The sequence below is a fragment of the Haliotis rufescens genome, unplaced genomic scaffold (genome assembly GCF_023055435.1).
Source record: "Haliotis rufescens isolate VD_foot unplaced genomic scaffold, xgHalRufe1.0.p SCAF_11, whole genome shotgun sequence".
NCBI lineage: Eukaryota > Metazoa > Mollusca > Gastropoda > Lepetellida > Haliotidae > Haliotis > Haliotis rufescens.
The window spans coordinates 15961110-15978424 of NW_025963791.1; the positions used below are offsets into that span (position 1 = coordinate 15961110).

A 17315-nucleotide genomic window follows, 5' to 3' on the forward strand; every position below is an offset into this window, starting at 1 on the left:
AGCAGTCACCTGTCCACTGTCTACAGCTTGGCCATGGTTTATCCTAAGACAGCAGTCACCTGTCCACTGTCTACAGCTTGGCCATGGTTTAGCCTAAAACAGCAGTCACCTGTCCACTGTCTACAGCTTGGCCATGGTTTAGACCAAAACAGCAGTCACCTGTCCACTGTCTACAGCTTGGCCATGGTTTAGACCAAAACAGCAGTCACCTGTCCACTGTCTACAGCTTGGCCATGGTTTAGCCTAAAACAACAGTCACCTGTCCACTGTCTACAGCTTGGCCATGGTTTAGCCTAAAACAGCAGTCACCTGTCCACTGTCTACAGCTTGGCCATGGTTTAGCCTAAAACAGCAGTCACCTGTCCACTGTCTACAGCTTGGCCATGGTTTAGCCTAAAACAGCAGTCACCTGTCCACTGTCTACAGCTTGGCCATGGTTTAGCCTAAAACAGCAGTCACCTGTCCACTGTCTACAGCTTGGCCATGGTTTAGCCTAAAACAGCAGTCACCTGTCCACTGTCTACAGCTTGGCCATGGTTTAGACCAAAACAGCAGTCACCTGTCCACTGTCTACAGCTTGGCCATGGTTTAGCCTAAAACAACAGTCACCTGTCCACTGTCTACAGCTTGGCCATGGTTTAGCCTAAAACAGCAGTCACCTGTCCACTGTCTACAGCTTGGCCATGGTTTAGCCTAAAACAGCAGTCACCTGTCCACTGTCTACAGCTTGGCCATGGTTTAGCCTAAAACAGCAGTCACCTGTCCACTGTCTACAGCTTGGCCATGGTTTAGCCTAAAACAGCAGTCACCTGTCCACTGTCTACAGCTTGGCCATGGTTTAGCCTAAAACAGCAGTCACCTGTCCACTGTCTACAGCTTGGCCATGGTTTAGCCTAAAACAGCAGTCACCTGTCCACTGTCTACAGCTTGGCCATGGTTTAGCCTAAAACAGCAGTCACCTGTCCACTGTCTACAGCTTGGCCATGGTTTAGACCAAAACAGCAGTCACCTGTCCACTGTCTACAGCTTGGCCATGGTTTAGCCTAAAACAGCAGTCACCTGTCCACTGTCTACAGCTTGGCCATGGTTTAGCCTAAAACAGCAGCCACCTGTCCACTGTCTACAGCTTGGCCATGGTTTAGCCTAAAACAGCAGTCACCTGTCCACTGTCTACAGCTTGGCCATGGTTTAGCCTAAAACAGCAGTCACCTGTCCACTGTCTACAGCTTGGCCATGGTTTAGCCTAAAACAGCAGTCACCTGTCCACTGTCTACAGCTTGGCCATGGTTTAGCCTAAAACAACAGTCACCTGTCCACTGTCTACAGCTTGGCCATGGTTTAGCCTAAAACAGCAGTCACCTGTCCACTGTCTACAGCTTGGCCATGGTTTAGCCTAAAACAATAGTCACCTGTCCACTGTCTACAGCATGGCCATGGTTTAGCCTAAAACAGCAGTCACCTGTCCACTGTCTACAGCATGGCCATGGTTTAGCCTAAAACAGCAGTCACCTGTCCACTGTCTACAGCTTGGCCATGGTTTAGCCTAAAACAACAGTCACCTGTCCACTGTCTACAGCTTGGCCATGGTTTAGACCAAAACAGCAGTCACCTGTCCACTGTCTACAGCTTGGCCATGGTTTAGCCTAAAACAGCAGTCACCTGTCCACTGTCTACAGCTTGGCCATGGTTTAGCCTAAAACAACAGTCACCTGTCCACTGTTCAAACACCAGCAGTGTCTGAGCCCAACAGTCATCCATCCACTGTCTACATTTTGACCATGTCTTAGCTCCAAACCAACAGCCATCCCATTGGGATTACGGGTTCGATTGGTCACCAGCAACCTGACCAGGTAAGGAGAGCTGACTTTATGTATCAGGTGGGCATGCTCGGCTAACTGTCACTATACCCTGAGGTGTGGATTGTTGTCCAGACACAATTACTTTCAGGCCACTATCAAACAGTTCAATACTGATGAGTGGTGGTAAACAACAATCCCAGCCATTTGTGAAAAATTAATATCATCACCATGTTTTAGCAGGGTTAGACACAACCACAGGTCCATCAATCCTGATATCACTGAAAATCAGAAGGGTCTTCATTTCTCAGTGGAAGAGTGAGTGAGTGAGTGAGTGAGTGAGTGAGTGAGTGAGTGAGTATGGTTTTATGCAGCTTAAAACCATTTTCCAGCAACATCACATCTGATAAACCAGAAATGAGTGAGTGAGTGAGTGAGTGAGTGAGTGAAGGAGGGAGGGAGGGAGGGAGGGAGGATGGTTTTATGCCGCTTAAAACCATATTCCAGCAACATCACATCTGATAAACCAGAAATGGGTATCATACATTGTACACATGTGGGGAATGAAACCCAGGCCTTCAGCATGACGAGCCAATATTTTACCACTTGGCTACCCCACTGCACTAATGAAAGGGGCTTCGCACCAACAGCACAACATTATTCGTATTCAACAACAGAAAATTCCCATTACTTGTTGGCAGCTGCATGAGATGAATTGGAGCATGCATAATTTTGCCATTCTCCTCATGACATCCTCTAAATCCACATCGTTAAGTCAAGTAACCATTACTCTGCATTAAGCAATGTTAAGTCCCGAAGACACAATTTCAAATATTAGATGCAAATCAACCCCTGGTGATGATTAAACCTGCATCTTGCCCACAGCACTGAACCTGTGTTGAAATGAGATATTGCGAATGTTGCGAGACCTGAATAACTGGACTAGATGCAGCTGAAGAAAATTGCAAAAACCCTACCTGATCCGATTGAGAAGATAAGAATCTTACAAGTCAGGAAATCACGCAAGAATCCAACAATGCGACCCACTAAAAGCCTTGCCACTAACAAATTACTACTGCTTCAGTCTCTCATATTGATTTGAGTATTGTTGCCTTCCTGGCCATACTGTACAGGCCCTCTTTATTAATTGTGGGCACTACAAGTTAATTTTGTAAGCAGGGTTTAATGGCTAATTACAAGCCAAGGACCCATTTCTTATCTTACAGGAAACAGGCTGGCTACGCAGGAAGTGCATGTTTTCCTCCCTCGTGGCCTATGTGCTGTGGCAGGTACTGGGAGGCGCTGTGAGGATGTATAGAAGTCAAAGTTCAATGTCAAGCATTGTTATACAATAGCCTATTGAAATGCTGAGCATCAACACAAACTGATTTTCTTGGTTGCTATTTTGGTTATCAGGGTCACCAAATAGTATAAAAACATAAAAAGCTTTAATGGCAACAAGTAGGAAAGTAACAAGGAAAATAAAGGCAACCAATACAATAATAATATCAATACCATGCAAATTCAGGCTTGCAGACTGGTATATCAATCTATAGTCCTACAGTCAATAAATTTGCACATTTTAAGGGATATGCTATATCTTATCATTACAAAAACTAGTGGACTAAAACTGTTAGTTTCTATTGTTGCATATCATGGGCAAGTTCAGTTTAATCTAACTTAAAAAAGTATTTGATTCAATTTATCTTGGGTTCTAAACTAAGTGCCCTTGGCAGGCGAACTGGGAAAAAATATATAATTGTTTTGTTCAAAAATGGGATTTTGTTAACGTTCTTGTTTCCTTAACTTTTGAGATAGTTTAATATTTCATTCAGTGCAATGATGTTATACCAAGCTTAAAAGCCCCCTTGTCTTTATTGGTCCTGTTATCAGTGATATACGTGTTACCCCTACAAAGTCATAACATCAGAAATAAAAATATTAATTTCAAGTCTGGAATTTTGAGTGACATTTGCTGCAGACATGGAGCCGAAACTATCGACCTCTGGGCAGGTCTTGATGAACCCCTGATTTCAATCAGATCAAGGCATGTCAGTGTGTAAATAACTTAGGGAGAAGTCTCAAGTGACGTGTCTACAAAGTTTACCACTTGATACAACAGACTCCCTCTGTGGTCCAGTTGTAGAGCACCCGGAGAGCGGAAGGTCAGGGGTCTGATCCCCGGAAGCATCAAACCAAAAGACGTTTAAAGATGGTACTGGTTGTTACCCTGCCTGGTGCTTGGCAATAAGGGGCTGCAATAAGGGGCTAAATCAAGGACTGTTTAGCTCTGAGTCAGTATACTGTGTCTGAGTGGGGTATTCATGTTAAATTGCGGCATCGTATCTCAGTGGGCTTGCACTATTTAATCGGTCCGGACTAGTACAAGCAGCCATACACAGACACACACACAGGGACACAGACACAGACACACTCATGTGTACATGCATGTCGCTATATAAGTGCAATAATCTTGAACGTGACTTCAAACCCCATTTCACCTCACCTCACATGAGTGAGTACTTTTTTCTTTAACCACATTGATTCAACCACAGAGTCTGAGTATGGTGCAACAGAGTATGGTTTTATGCAGCTTTTAGCAATATTCCAGCAATATCATGGAGGGAGGGGGGGACACTAGAAATGGGCTTTACACAATGAGACCTTGTCTCGAATCCAACCTGGGCCTTTGGCGTGATGAGCTAACACCTCCACCTCTAGACTACCGCCATCACATCAGCAGGAATCAAGTAGTAGCAGGCAATGGTAATCTAATCAACTCATGGCTAATATCATTCAGCATCCTACTGATGTTATCTGTGATGATTAAAACGGCTAATATTGCCAAGAATAAACATCCACCATCCTGTCATTCCCTACAGCAAAGAGTACAAACAGTAACATGCCATCATCAACATCGCCTCATCTTCCACTTTCATTAAGTACATCTACACCCAATCAGAAGTCACAAAATGTTTATCACCCATTTAACATTTGAATATATCTGGCTGACAATACAAATAGAAGTTATATTGTCTCAATAAGCTTCCCAGCGCCAGCCATTAGTAGAAGCCATACCAAAATGTCACCACTCCACCTCAATACCTTCTCATTATCAAACTCAAATGAGTTACAAAGTTTGACGTTATTGATTTTATCTACCAATTTACGATAGTGTACATCATAAGGCCATTATCTGCACGTAAATTCCTCCTTCAAAGCAGCAGGGAGTTTAGCCAGAGCTCACAGATGAGCCTCCAACACAATGTCAATAAAACAATCAGACTTAATTTGTGGATCCAGATCATTACCCACGTTCTTTTCGATGAATCTCTGATTGGTCAAAGAATAAAAGTGAGTAGTTCAACCCACAATCCTTGGAAGCATGTTTTAAATAATCCACATCACACGGCTTCATTCCACACAATCCTCCCCCCCCTTCCCAAAACCATTGCTTGCACTTGAAAAGCAGATTTACTTAAAATGAAGAAATTTACAGACAAGAGATTAAATTGTGTGAATTAAATACATAAATTTTGCTAGGGATTGACCAGTCATGACCGTCGTTACACTTTACAATTCCAGTATAGATTCAGAGAGAGGCTTTTGCGGAAAAATCCTGAATGTAAACACTATACTTTGCTTTGCCCAACTGTGCACTGACATAACCCCTCAGTAACAGAGGCAAATATTATCTAAATATAACATTGGCATCTTTACATCTTAGCCAATTCAGTTAAAGACTAAAGGCTAAAAGCCTGGATAAAGTAGTTTTTTCTCCCCTACTTTCATCGTGTCTCCATCTAGTTATAGGACTAAGCCACACAACAAAAACTTTCAAATCAAACTTGAGGAAACCTTCTGGGAAAACAAGTTGACGTTATCATACAAAAGAAGGATTACATTTAATTCAAGGATTTAATGAATTTGCTTGAGAGGGATTACCTTGTATAACTGAAGTCTGCGCCAAATTCAGATTGAAAGGCCCTATAACTGGCATACTTTACTTCCGTAAAATGTTGGATTATTTCGAAAAGCTTTGTGGAAAGTCTGACACATTCACCATGTAGCTGAAGTTACGAACTGCATAACAAAAGAAAAATTCTTAATAATAAAGGTAGAAAATAGCAAGATGCAATCGGGACTGATTGTACACTGGCAGTTAATTTTGACAGAGCAAGAAATTGACTTCTTGTGGCTGAGTAACTGTCTTATTGGAATGAAATATTGATTATGTCAATCAAACATCTCGTCATTAGACCTGCTTTGAATACTGTAGCAAAAATCAGGAGGAACTGAAAATATTTCAGAATGCAAAAACGGAATGTGCTAAACTGTCAGAGGGGACACTGCATACTTTACGAGCTGTTGCTGAAGTAACACTGACATTTAAACACAAGAGCCTGGGTCTGTAGGTGATTCACTCAACATCACCCAGTGTTCCTGTTGCACTAGTTTATATTGCCAGTCTAGTTAACGTCTGAACTTGAAAGGTCAAGACTAATCACTGCTGCAAGTTGTTTTCATAAAGTTGTCCATGTCTTGAACAATTAATTTGCTACATACTGAAATACCACAGTCACATTAGACATGATGCATCTGACCTATTTCTACACGACACATCAGGCAATCTATTTACCATACTGTAATGAAACTGGTAAAGAAAATGTTAATTTATGTACACAAAAACCTGCATATTAGCCTTGATAAAAAGACTGCCCCAAAAGGGCGAAGTTAGTAAATGGAGGAGAGCCACGAAGTGGTGCAGGTCTCAGGTGTTTACCAAACCCACGAGCACGATTATGGTGTTGACAAACCGGTATTCGAACCTGTAATCAGAGATTTCTGGCGTGCCCAAGGGAAACCTCTGCACAACGAATGGTGGCGCCCTAGACAACTGGGCCTCTGTGCTCCCTAAGTCTTTAACACATCTTCCATGACATCACAGAATTTCTAAATGACCTCTACATGCCATCATCACTGGCTTGGTTTGTATGTTTGTCACACTCAGCAATATTCCAGCTATATGATGGCGGTCTGTAAATAATCGAGTCTGGACCAGACAATCTAGTGCTGACATCATGAGCATCGATCTATGCAATTGGGATACGATGACATGCATCAACCAAGTCAGTGAGCCTAAGCACCCGACTCCTTTAGTCACCCCTTATGATAAGCATTGGTTGCTGAAGACCAATTCTAACCCAGATCTTCACGGGTTCACTGGCTTGGTACAATGTCAAGGACATCAAGGGCTCCAGGTGATAAGCGAGTAAGTATGATTACTAAGCTTCTAGTAATACTCCAGCAATATCACAAAGGATGGGTGTCTTTGGCATGGCAAAACCAAGCCACAGAAACCCATAGACCACCACACAAACTGCACATTCTGCTTACAATACATACATATTACAAGGCTACATTCAACAACCCATAACTTTGGATCCAGAGGTTATCAACAACCTATAATAAATCCATAGTCTACACTCATCAGCTCCGAGAGTTCCGCCACCAACTCGTCAACCAGTGTCCTATGACACGATGATTGTACAAACTATTATTAACTTAACGGCCTTGCATTAATAACAGTATCCTCCATCTCGGAGATGTCTGGGAGCCTGTTCAGGTTCACTAACACAAGCATGGAGACATTGTAATCTGTATGGATAAACTTTCATTAAGATGGATTGATCAGGGTGTGTGATGGTGTGGTTTAACATATTCAATATTTATGCCACGTCGTCTAGAACCCTACAACCCATAGATAAAAACTCTCAATCCAATGTGGAATTTGAGATGTTGACCTTCCCTTCCTCTCCCAACTAACACAATATACCAATTGCGCCTTCAGACAGTTGTCTCTGCCACTGGGAGTCCATGTTGTGTCCCCTGATGGTCGTAAAGGGTGAGTGAGTTGTGTTTAACGCCACTTTTAAGAGTATTCCAGTCATATCACGGCGTGTCAGGTTAATGTGGGAGGAATGTTCCAAGTGATGCAGGTCTTAGACGTTTACTGCTTCGGTGAAGCCCACGAGCATGGGTACAATGCTGACAGACATAGAAACATAATCGGGGCGAACCGGGATTCAAACCCACTATCATAGGTTTCTGGCGTGCCCAAGGGATGCAACTCTGCACAGCGAATTGCGGTGCCTTAGACGACTGGGCCTGATGGTCACACTTAGTGTCTTGGTTCATTGTGTCCTTGTACCCCAGCCATGCTCATAATATTAATCACTGGTTTGTCTGTTCCAAACTAATATGTACAGGTCGCATTCATATATTTGTCCCACAAAGTGATGTAGCACTGGTCTAAAGAATGGGAGTTACGATCATCTTAGAGCTAAAAGCACGTTGTGGAGCCAAGTCCTTGAATATTGCGGAGTCTGGCATTAAACAACGAACAATCAGAACTCAAACAACTGTCACGTTTCATTTCATTCATGTTCTCTGTCAAAATCACACTGCCTGAAGCAGTACTAGATACACGACAGGTACACATGTCACTCACCCAAATCCAATCACAAAGTATAACACAGGTAAATAATATTTAGACTATTGTCCTCCCACCCAAGTCTTTCAAAAGGGCACATTTGTGCTTGTAATGGGTCAAATTTGAAAATTCAACTTTGGTTTGAAAAAATGATTGATCATGAATGAAAATGGGAAACTTGTACAAATTCAAAGTAATCATTATTGGTACCCTTATTCAACATAGCAATGAGAAAACATCTTTTGAGTAGAATATTTCACTATACCCTGGAACACAAACACACCTACAAAGAACAACTGCAATGGCATTGTGACATTGAACAGTGTCAGACAAATACGCCCCCTCTCATGGCCTACCAGACACATGTTCATGACCACAAGCACACAGTCAGCTAAATGAGAGTCAGACAATGCTCCCCCCTCCCTCAACACCTACTAACATTCATACGACAGGTAAATAAATGCCAGACACATTGAGAAGATTACCTGTGATTACCCAATCAGGACATTTCCGACAGGTGTGTTTACTGCAATGTTTAACTGGATGTGACCGTGGCAACCAGTGCACCACTTTAAAGAGAGAACAACGAGGGGTCTAGTCCATTATGTGACAACTTGGACCGTGAGTTCGCCAATATATGGGATACAATTACACCAGCGACAGGACCTCCCTCCGATTTGTGTTTCTTGAGAGAACCATGCCAAGGTTACTACAGAACACGCTCCTCAGGCATCAGGTGGTCCACCCCCATGGTCTCGTTTGGCTGGCATGTGCAATGCAAGGTTAAACTTTATTTGAGCTATATTTTAAGGCAGCATTACTTGGATCAACGGCTTTCATAGGCCCAGTGGTTTTGAATGGTAATACAATTCCGCAGTAGACACAGTTCTTGTCATACCAGAGCTAAAAATAAATATATGTAAAAACAATCTGAGACAAATGTTGAGAGTTGTTCAGCCAGCAAATACACAACAAAAACAAACATAAATGGCTGAGTGAGCGACAACAGCTGAAGAATTTCTATATTCCCATGTTTAATAACGAATTGAGAGAACCTTATTTTGACACAACTACTGGTTTCCTCTATTTCATCATCCTATTAAGTTTTGTAGACCTAGAGGTTTCACTATAGATAGCGAGAAAGTGTATGGCAAGTCATTCACAACAATCATTAAACATTGAAGACTGGTATTGCCATGAGCTTTAACAATTGCAAAATACATTTAAAATTTCTATTTCTTCAAAGAAAGTGTTTGCCTCACAGGCCAAATACTTAAACAAATTTAATAAATAAAAAACTCCAGCTACATGATGGTGGTCTGTATCAATAACCAAGTCTGGACCAGACAATCCAGTGATTGACATCATGAGCATCGATCCATGTAATTGGTATACAATGACATGCATCAACCAAGTCAGCGAGCCTGACCACCTGATCCCGTTAGTCGCTTCTTTCGACAAGAATACTATTATAGTTGCTTCTTATGGCAAGTATGGCTGAAAAAATGCAGAATAAACCAAATATAGTGAGGGGCTAAAAGTTTTGCATCACATCAGCAGTAAACCAAACAGACAATGATGTTGGGAATCAATCTGGGTTGATCTTCACAGACAAGCAATCAATGATGAGTAACTATTCTTCTTAGTTTTGAGTCTTCCTGCCTTTTTGTCACCAAGAACCATCAAATGAACGTAAACGTTGCGAGTAAAGGCCTGCATAAAATGATTAACCAACAAAATCGATCTTCAGAGAATCGATCTGTTAACCTACCTACTAGACACTGATGACATTGATTAAATTGATTAGTGAGTGAGTGAGTATGGTTTTACACAGCTTTTAGCAATATTCCAGCAATATCACGGCAGGGAACACCAAAAATGGGCTTCACACATTATACTCATGTCAGGAATAGAACCCGGGTCTTCGGCGTGACGAGCGAACGCTTTAACCACTAGGCTACCCGACCGCCCTGATTGATTAATTGAACATTGCCAACCGATGCCAACAAGTATGAAACAGCAAACGTATCAAGAGGAGAGTTGAACCAACAATAAAAAGCGCATGGGTGATATAGGGCAGCCATCATGACACAAGAGAGTGAGTGAGTGAGTGAGTGAGTTGGATTTTATGCCGCTCTTAGGAACATCACAGCAGGGGACACCAGAAATGGGCTTCACACATTGTACCCATGTGGGGAATCGAACTTTAGCATTTGGTGTGATGAACAAACGCTTTGACCACAAGGCTACCCTACCGCCCCCATGACAACTGAAACCTGCGGTGGTGATATAGTCAGGGTGATAATAAAACCAAGCAACAAATGAACAATACTCATCACCAATGGGAAAGAATGCACACAAACTGAACATCATAAGCTAATTACACATAGCTCTCAGTGTACCATGCGGACTGAAGCCTGCCTGGCCCCAGTTGATGATCTCACACCTGAACACCCTTTGATCTCTCTGTACGCAGAGGAGGAGTAAACATTTTATGACTTGTTATCGGACCGTGCTATAAATCCTCGCTCCATGGTTGTAAATATTTAATCCCCTCATTGTTTTGCTATGTTGATAGTTGCTAAGCATACGGATGTCCGGCCAGGAGGTATATGCCATGGATGAAGACAACACGCTAAAGCGGCAGGGGAATTCACAACCGTATCGCTTAGATCCAGATGCCAAACTTCATTGACTTGATGAATATACATGCGCGTGAGGCTGCAGTCAACGCTGTATAAAACAGACATCACCTCAAAAGACATTGTATGCTAAGCATAAGCATGATAAGCATAAACGATACTTTTTCTTAAAGTAAAAACAATATTGCTTCAGGGCATACAGCATAGCTTTCTTCTTCAGGTCTTTATGAAATAAGGCAACAGTTTGGAGACCTTAGGTTATGTGTTAGTGAGTGAGTGAGTTGGGTATACCGCTGCTTTTAACAATATTCCAGTTATATCGCGGCGTGTCAGCTTAATGTGGGAGGAAAACCCGAAGTGATGCAGGTCTCAGATGTTTACCACTTCGGTGAAACCCACGAGCACGGGTATGGTGCTAACAAACCTAGAAACATAATCAGGGAGAACCGGGATTCGAACCTACAATCATAGGTTTCTGGCGTGCCCAAGGGACGCAACTCTGCACAGCGAATCGCGGCACCTTAGACGTCTGGGCCACCCGTGCCCCCAGGTTATGTGTTAAGATAGGCATATATATGTGAGGGCTGTGGAGGGGTGAAAGATAGGGAATACACTGGTTTCATTGTCTGGACAGACAGGTTGTCTTCACATAAGTGGGTGCCTTCTTATAATTCATGATGCCTGGAGACAAGTCCAGACAAAGTACACATCAAGGAATAACTAACCAGCACCATGGTCATCCAACCGAGTCCTAGATTGAGGAGGACCACTCCTTAGGACGTCAAACCAACAAACAAGTTCATTCCAGAGAAATCTGTTCACTCTGTTTCACTCTTTGTGTGGTCAACTTTTCACCAAGGCCAAAACTTTTCACATTGTTCAAAACTATCAATCGAAAAAGCTATATATGTGGATATGACAAGAACTACTTAGCGTCAATGGCTTGACCCACATTATTTTTTCAATGCTTTTATGTAGCAAAATTCAAGGGATAAGTAGGTTACAGGGTTAGAAACGAATTTTTATTTCACTTGTGTGCAAAAATGATCTGCTACTGAGTTTCCATCTACCTTATGGTAAAAGTAGTGGTCCACGGGGAAATGTCAGCAGCCCTTCCTGAATTTCACTTGTCTTGGACCAGCAGACTGTATGTATATTTCAAACCCTGGGACAGGTGGGGGGAAACAGGGTCAACATCATCAGTTCAAATATGTTTCTGTCCGAGTGCATGTTGCCACTGAAGGAACTGAGATTTGGGCTGCTTTTGGCAATATTCCAAATACATGACATATTTTTAGAATTTAAGCAGTGTACCAATAATATGACAGCCAGGGTCACCGAGAATGAGCTTTACTCATTGTACCCTAATGGTAAAGAAATCTAGGATCTCCGACCAGCAAACACTAGGCTTAGTCACCTACTGATGCTGGACGGAGAAAGTTTGACCTCCACGCCGGTACCTACTATTAATACACATAGAAAGTCTGCCCACCACACTAGTACCTACAATTAACATAGCTGGAATATAGTCAAGGCTTGTTACATATAATGAAAGTATTTCAGCTGGAAGGGGAGGGTATGTCACACATTTAAAACATAAAGATGGCCAGGCAATAAGCTGTACCTCAGCAAGCTACACAACGTCACCATCGATCCAGGGCATGTTGTGAATTATCTACCAATCCCCAGCCCACTGTACAACAATATAGCCTGCTACAATAAAACACAATAAAACATAATAAAACACATTCCCATAACTGCTTCCTTGGTTGTAACAAAGCTCATTTCCCCCCTGCATTCATTCCAATCGAACCAAAACGACATGTGCAAATCTCCACGATCAATCATACTTACAATGACAGACTTCAATGACACTATTCATCAGAAGTATAAACAGCATCTACATCCCAAACACAAGACCACAGGAATGTACAGATGAGGAGGGGAAATGCACATGGATTTGTCTTTGGGGATTCACAAATTATGCCAAATTGCCATGAACACATCTAGATTATATAGACCTTTAAAATGCAAAGTGTAATGAATATTCCTAAAAAGGAAATTGATTGAAGCGGACAATGCTCTGGGTTGGTTACAGTACTTTCATTGTACGGGGAGACGATGTGGTAGCGGAATAGAAGCAGTTGGGCACCATTAGTGCAGTTGATATATAGCAGGGAAACCATTGAACTCATGAATATCTTGAAGTTTAAAACTCAACAATTCTAAAAAGTAGCTACCGGTACACAAAATCAACGTCCTCTTGTTTGTATTTGCAAATAACTTGTGTGAGAAACATGTGTACAGATTAAAACAATCTCATCTGGGCGTCAATATTTAGGGTTTCAAGCCAAAATGACATCCAGACATTTTGGACACTTTGACGTATGAGCCATTTTACCCTGCCTGTAGTAATAACCAAAAAACCAATAGCTTTGACTGTAGAGGCTGTGAGGGACAAGGGAGCTTCAGCCACCGCCAAAGAGAGGACTCTTTCTAATGGCCCTGCTCACCCTCGTGACATTTCACCTTGGAAGGGTGTTGAGTTCTGTGACCTGTTCTGGGTTTGGAAACGGAAGACTTTATGCTGGCATTGAAAAGGGCTCCCAGAAAATATCTTTCCCAAGATTTTGGAAAATTTGTCTGCATTATCGCTATTTTCAGTTATGTATTTTACTACTTATGTGCCATTTTCATGTGAAAAAATGTTTGAAAATCGAGGATGAAAGACGTGTTCACTGTCCTTGTTTCATGTAATGTAATTCTGGAGGTCCTTCTTAACAGTCAAAGTACAAGCTAAGCTAACCTTATCTTATTGTGATTTACCATGTCTACAGTCATTCTAATTTAACACTAGAGGTCTTCTTGACAGTACTTCCCATAGCAATGAGACCTGTGAAGATCCAGGGTCTTCAGCAACGCATGCTTGCCGTAAAAGGCGACTATGCTTGTCGTAGGTGGCGACTAACAGGATCGGGTGGTCAGGCTCGCTGACTTGGTTGAAGCATGTCATCAATCCTTGTTGCATGGACCAATGCTCAGGATATCAATCACTGGATTGTCTGGACCAAACAAACTATAGCAATGTAGTCTGGATTATTCATGCAAAGCTAAGAGCGGGGTTGGGTTGGGGTTCGCAGTCATTAAATGAGTAAGTAATTTACTTTAATAAGTGTATTGTCTTGTATCAATGCAGAAAAAAATGTATTGTGTATAGGGCCGTCACATGAAAACTGATGATGCACCGGTGTACCGATGTATCGTTTCAGCCCTACTGAACAGGGGACTGCAGTGACCATGGTGACTGCGATCATGTGAATGGGTTCATCTTACATTTTGTCACAAGACAAGCAGTAGACCCAAGAAAAACATCTTAATTCCTTATATATATTTAGTTGGTATACAAGACCGACCGACAAAAACTCATGAAATTAGAACACCAAAAAAAGGACAATTAACAAAACAATCTTTTTCATAGGTTTAAAAATCACACCACACACTAGATTTTATCAGCACTGTTCATAAAAAAATATAGTGAATACCGTAATAATAATATGTATACATAAATATTGTTATTCTTTTTTAAACCAATCAATTATCTTTCAGTATCTTGCCATGTTAAAACTTGATTGTTTTTCATTCATGAGTAGCAGTACATATCTGGAAGTTGAATTTTTATATTATTTTCCCCTGACCACCTAAATTGAGTGTTTGTAAACCAACCAATAAACAAAGGTCTTATCTAACCATGTGGTTAAATAGTAGATTGTTCAAGCTGAAGACACTGGTTTCATTCCCCTTGGTGTGAAGCTAATATCGGATGTTCCAAATCCCTGATGTGATGTGGCTTGAACATCGTTAAAAGTGGAGTAAAAACAAACAAACTCACTCACTCCATATGCGGCAAAAATAGGATAACAACATCCATAGCTTTCATACCTGCCTATTTCATTACACTGAAGGTATTAACCCAATGAGGAATTGCCAAGCTATCAGTTCAGCAATATTCCACAGTATTACGGTAGGAATTTCCTCATACTGTAATTAAAGATTTTTTCCTAGAGTTTGAAATTGTATCTGCTGTCATGTAACATGTTCAATGAATACTATAAATAAATCATTCCTTCTCTGCCTGAATGGCAACTCCAGTGCATGGTGGCAGCTGCCATGACGAGGGTCACACTTCCCCACAGAGACAGGCATCATAAGAGTCAGTGGTCGACCCGGTCCTCCTTCAACTAGTCCAGTGCTCTACAGCCTCGCAACATGCATAAGCTACAAGTGCCAGTGCTACTCAAACATTGATGAGCAGATAATTACTTACAGCCCTCTTTGACCAGCCTTTGATCTCTCAAAGTCATCAAGCTTTAACAGCCTTCAGTATGGCATTGGAAAATTAAAGCATCCATGTGTCGATGGAACTTGAGACAGTGATATGATATCAATGGTTGATCTAAATCGGACCTGAATTGGATGTTGGTCTTACCGTGATCATCAAGTGACTAAGCTGACTAAATATTCCAGGAGCTACTTTCTGATTAAATCTAAAGGATGCTAGCAGATGCTGGACTTCCAAAACACAAAAAGGGAACCAGCCAATGATTTGTATTGGCATGTAAGGGTAAAATGGTAGTGCTGATGAAACTTGAGGGAGTATGTTAACCCCTGGACAGGTATTGTTAGATGGCCATAGCCTGGGTTTTATAGTGGGATTGATCTAGTACTGTGTAGAGTTAATTAAACATTGAGCAACATTGGTCTGTGATGAGAAGCTTATTGAAATAAAGATGTTGGTCAGAGCTTTTTGATCCATGGTTTTCATCTGTTCTGAATTACTATAGCAACATAATCCAGCATAAATACAAGCACAAATTGTTACAAAAAGAGCAAATATATGTTGATACATAGAGGTAATTTGGAAAAACAACCTATCTACTAAAGATGTTTCAATGAGATGTCACAATCAGCACTAACATACACAATGTGAAATAAGGGAGAATGCTTCTGATTCTGTGACATTCTTCTGATGTTCCCACAAAACAAGCAGCGAGTTGAAGTCCTGACACGTCACATGCTGTGTACAGAGTTTTACCAACTCACTGGACCATAACCACGAACCATGGATACGGCAGACATGTTGGATTCTGATCCATAGACTTGTGTTCAAATGCAGTTAAGGTGCATAGATTCTTGCAGTTATGCCAATGTTTTATTGAAGATCTATTCCACACAATGCTTGAAAATGTATAGTCTGGCAAACTGCACTCATTCAACTTCAAGTAGTGGTTTTACAACTTCAAAGAGACATCTCTACGATTAAAATCTAAGTGAAAAAGAATTGGAAGATTCTTAAGTAATATAAGCAAAAAATCAATGTCCATGATGTTTAGTCACCCTGATTCGTGTAAACAAGATGGACGGTGCGTAGTCTGAGAGTGGGTGATCTATGATCGGCTCCTTCACCTGGCAACACAAATACACATGAAGAACACCTGACTTTGTGGATGCAGTGAAGTTCAATGATCTTTTGAACAAATCTCTCACTTCCCACTCACAAACTGTTCTGTAGTGATGTTAATTGAACTATTGACAGTTTTTGTAATGATCACACGCTTATTATCTGCCATTTACAACCTCTGAATGAACCCATTTACCACCTTTGAATGAACCAGGTTCACCATACTATCAACCCTTTTCATTTCACAATGTATTCAGCACAGGAGGGGTATTTTTTGTGCAAGCCTAATTCAAGTCCAATCAAGTCTAAAGGAACATTAACTTGCGCCAAAGTTTTGTATGGAACTTAATTGAAATACATCCTCATAGACAAGTCACTCTCCAGCCTCCCTTCTCCCCTAGTTGATAACCACATCACAGCAGGCTTTCCAAGCTTGATTACCGCCACCTTTAAATTGTTCAAAGTTACGATGACTTTCCTTAGATTACACATTTCTTTCACACCTTTTTTTCAGATTCTTTCAAGATAGTTGACACATTTTAAAACGATGTATGACATTCAAACAGAAAAGCATAAATACATTTTAGAACACTTTGCTGCTCAAAGGGCGAAATTTTCAAGAGAGTGTCTTTAAACATGTTAAGTAAACATGGCTATCAGTATGGGAATTACCAAGCACATAAAACACGACTTTCAGTTCCCATAATGATTTCTGTTAGATTGCTGAAATAAGAGTAATGATCCTTTAAGAAGATAGCTAACAGAGTCCAATAAATATTTTATATTTGCTTTTTGTTGCCACTAGGCATTGTTATTCTACAAGGCAACTTTTCTCTGCCACACTAAGACATAACTATGTTTTTAAACGGTTGGCAAACAATACTTTTCTCATGTATAATCTATATTTTTTGACAAGATACCCCAAA

At 41.2% G+C, this 17315-nt stretch overlaps 1 protein-coding gene across 10 annotated transcripts in view; it reads right to left on the reverse strand.

The window, feature by feature from the left end:
• Positions 1–17315, reverse strand: part of LOC124150852 (RNA binding protein fox-1 homolog 2-like) — a 109524-nt gene that overhangs the window by 76684 nt on the left and 15525 nt on the right. Inside the window, exon 1 of one of the 10 annotated variants that reach the window (XM_046522990.2) lies at positions 2774–2925. The exons of the other annotated variants lie outside the window; for them this stretch is intronic. The gene's annotated coding sequence lies outside the window, so the exon portion shown is untranslated. Of the gene's footprint in view, positions 1–2773; positions 2926–17315 lie in introns of those variants that run through there. 10 annotated transcript variants of the gene reach the window in all.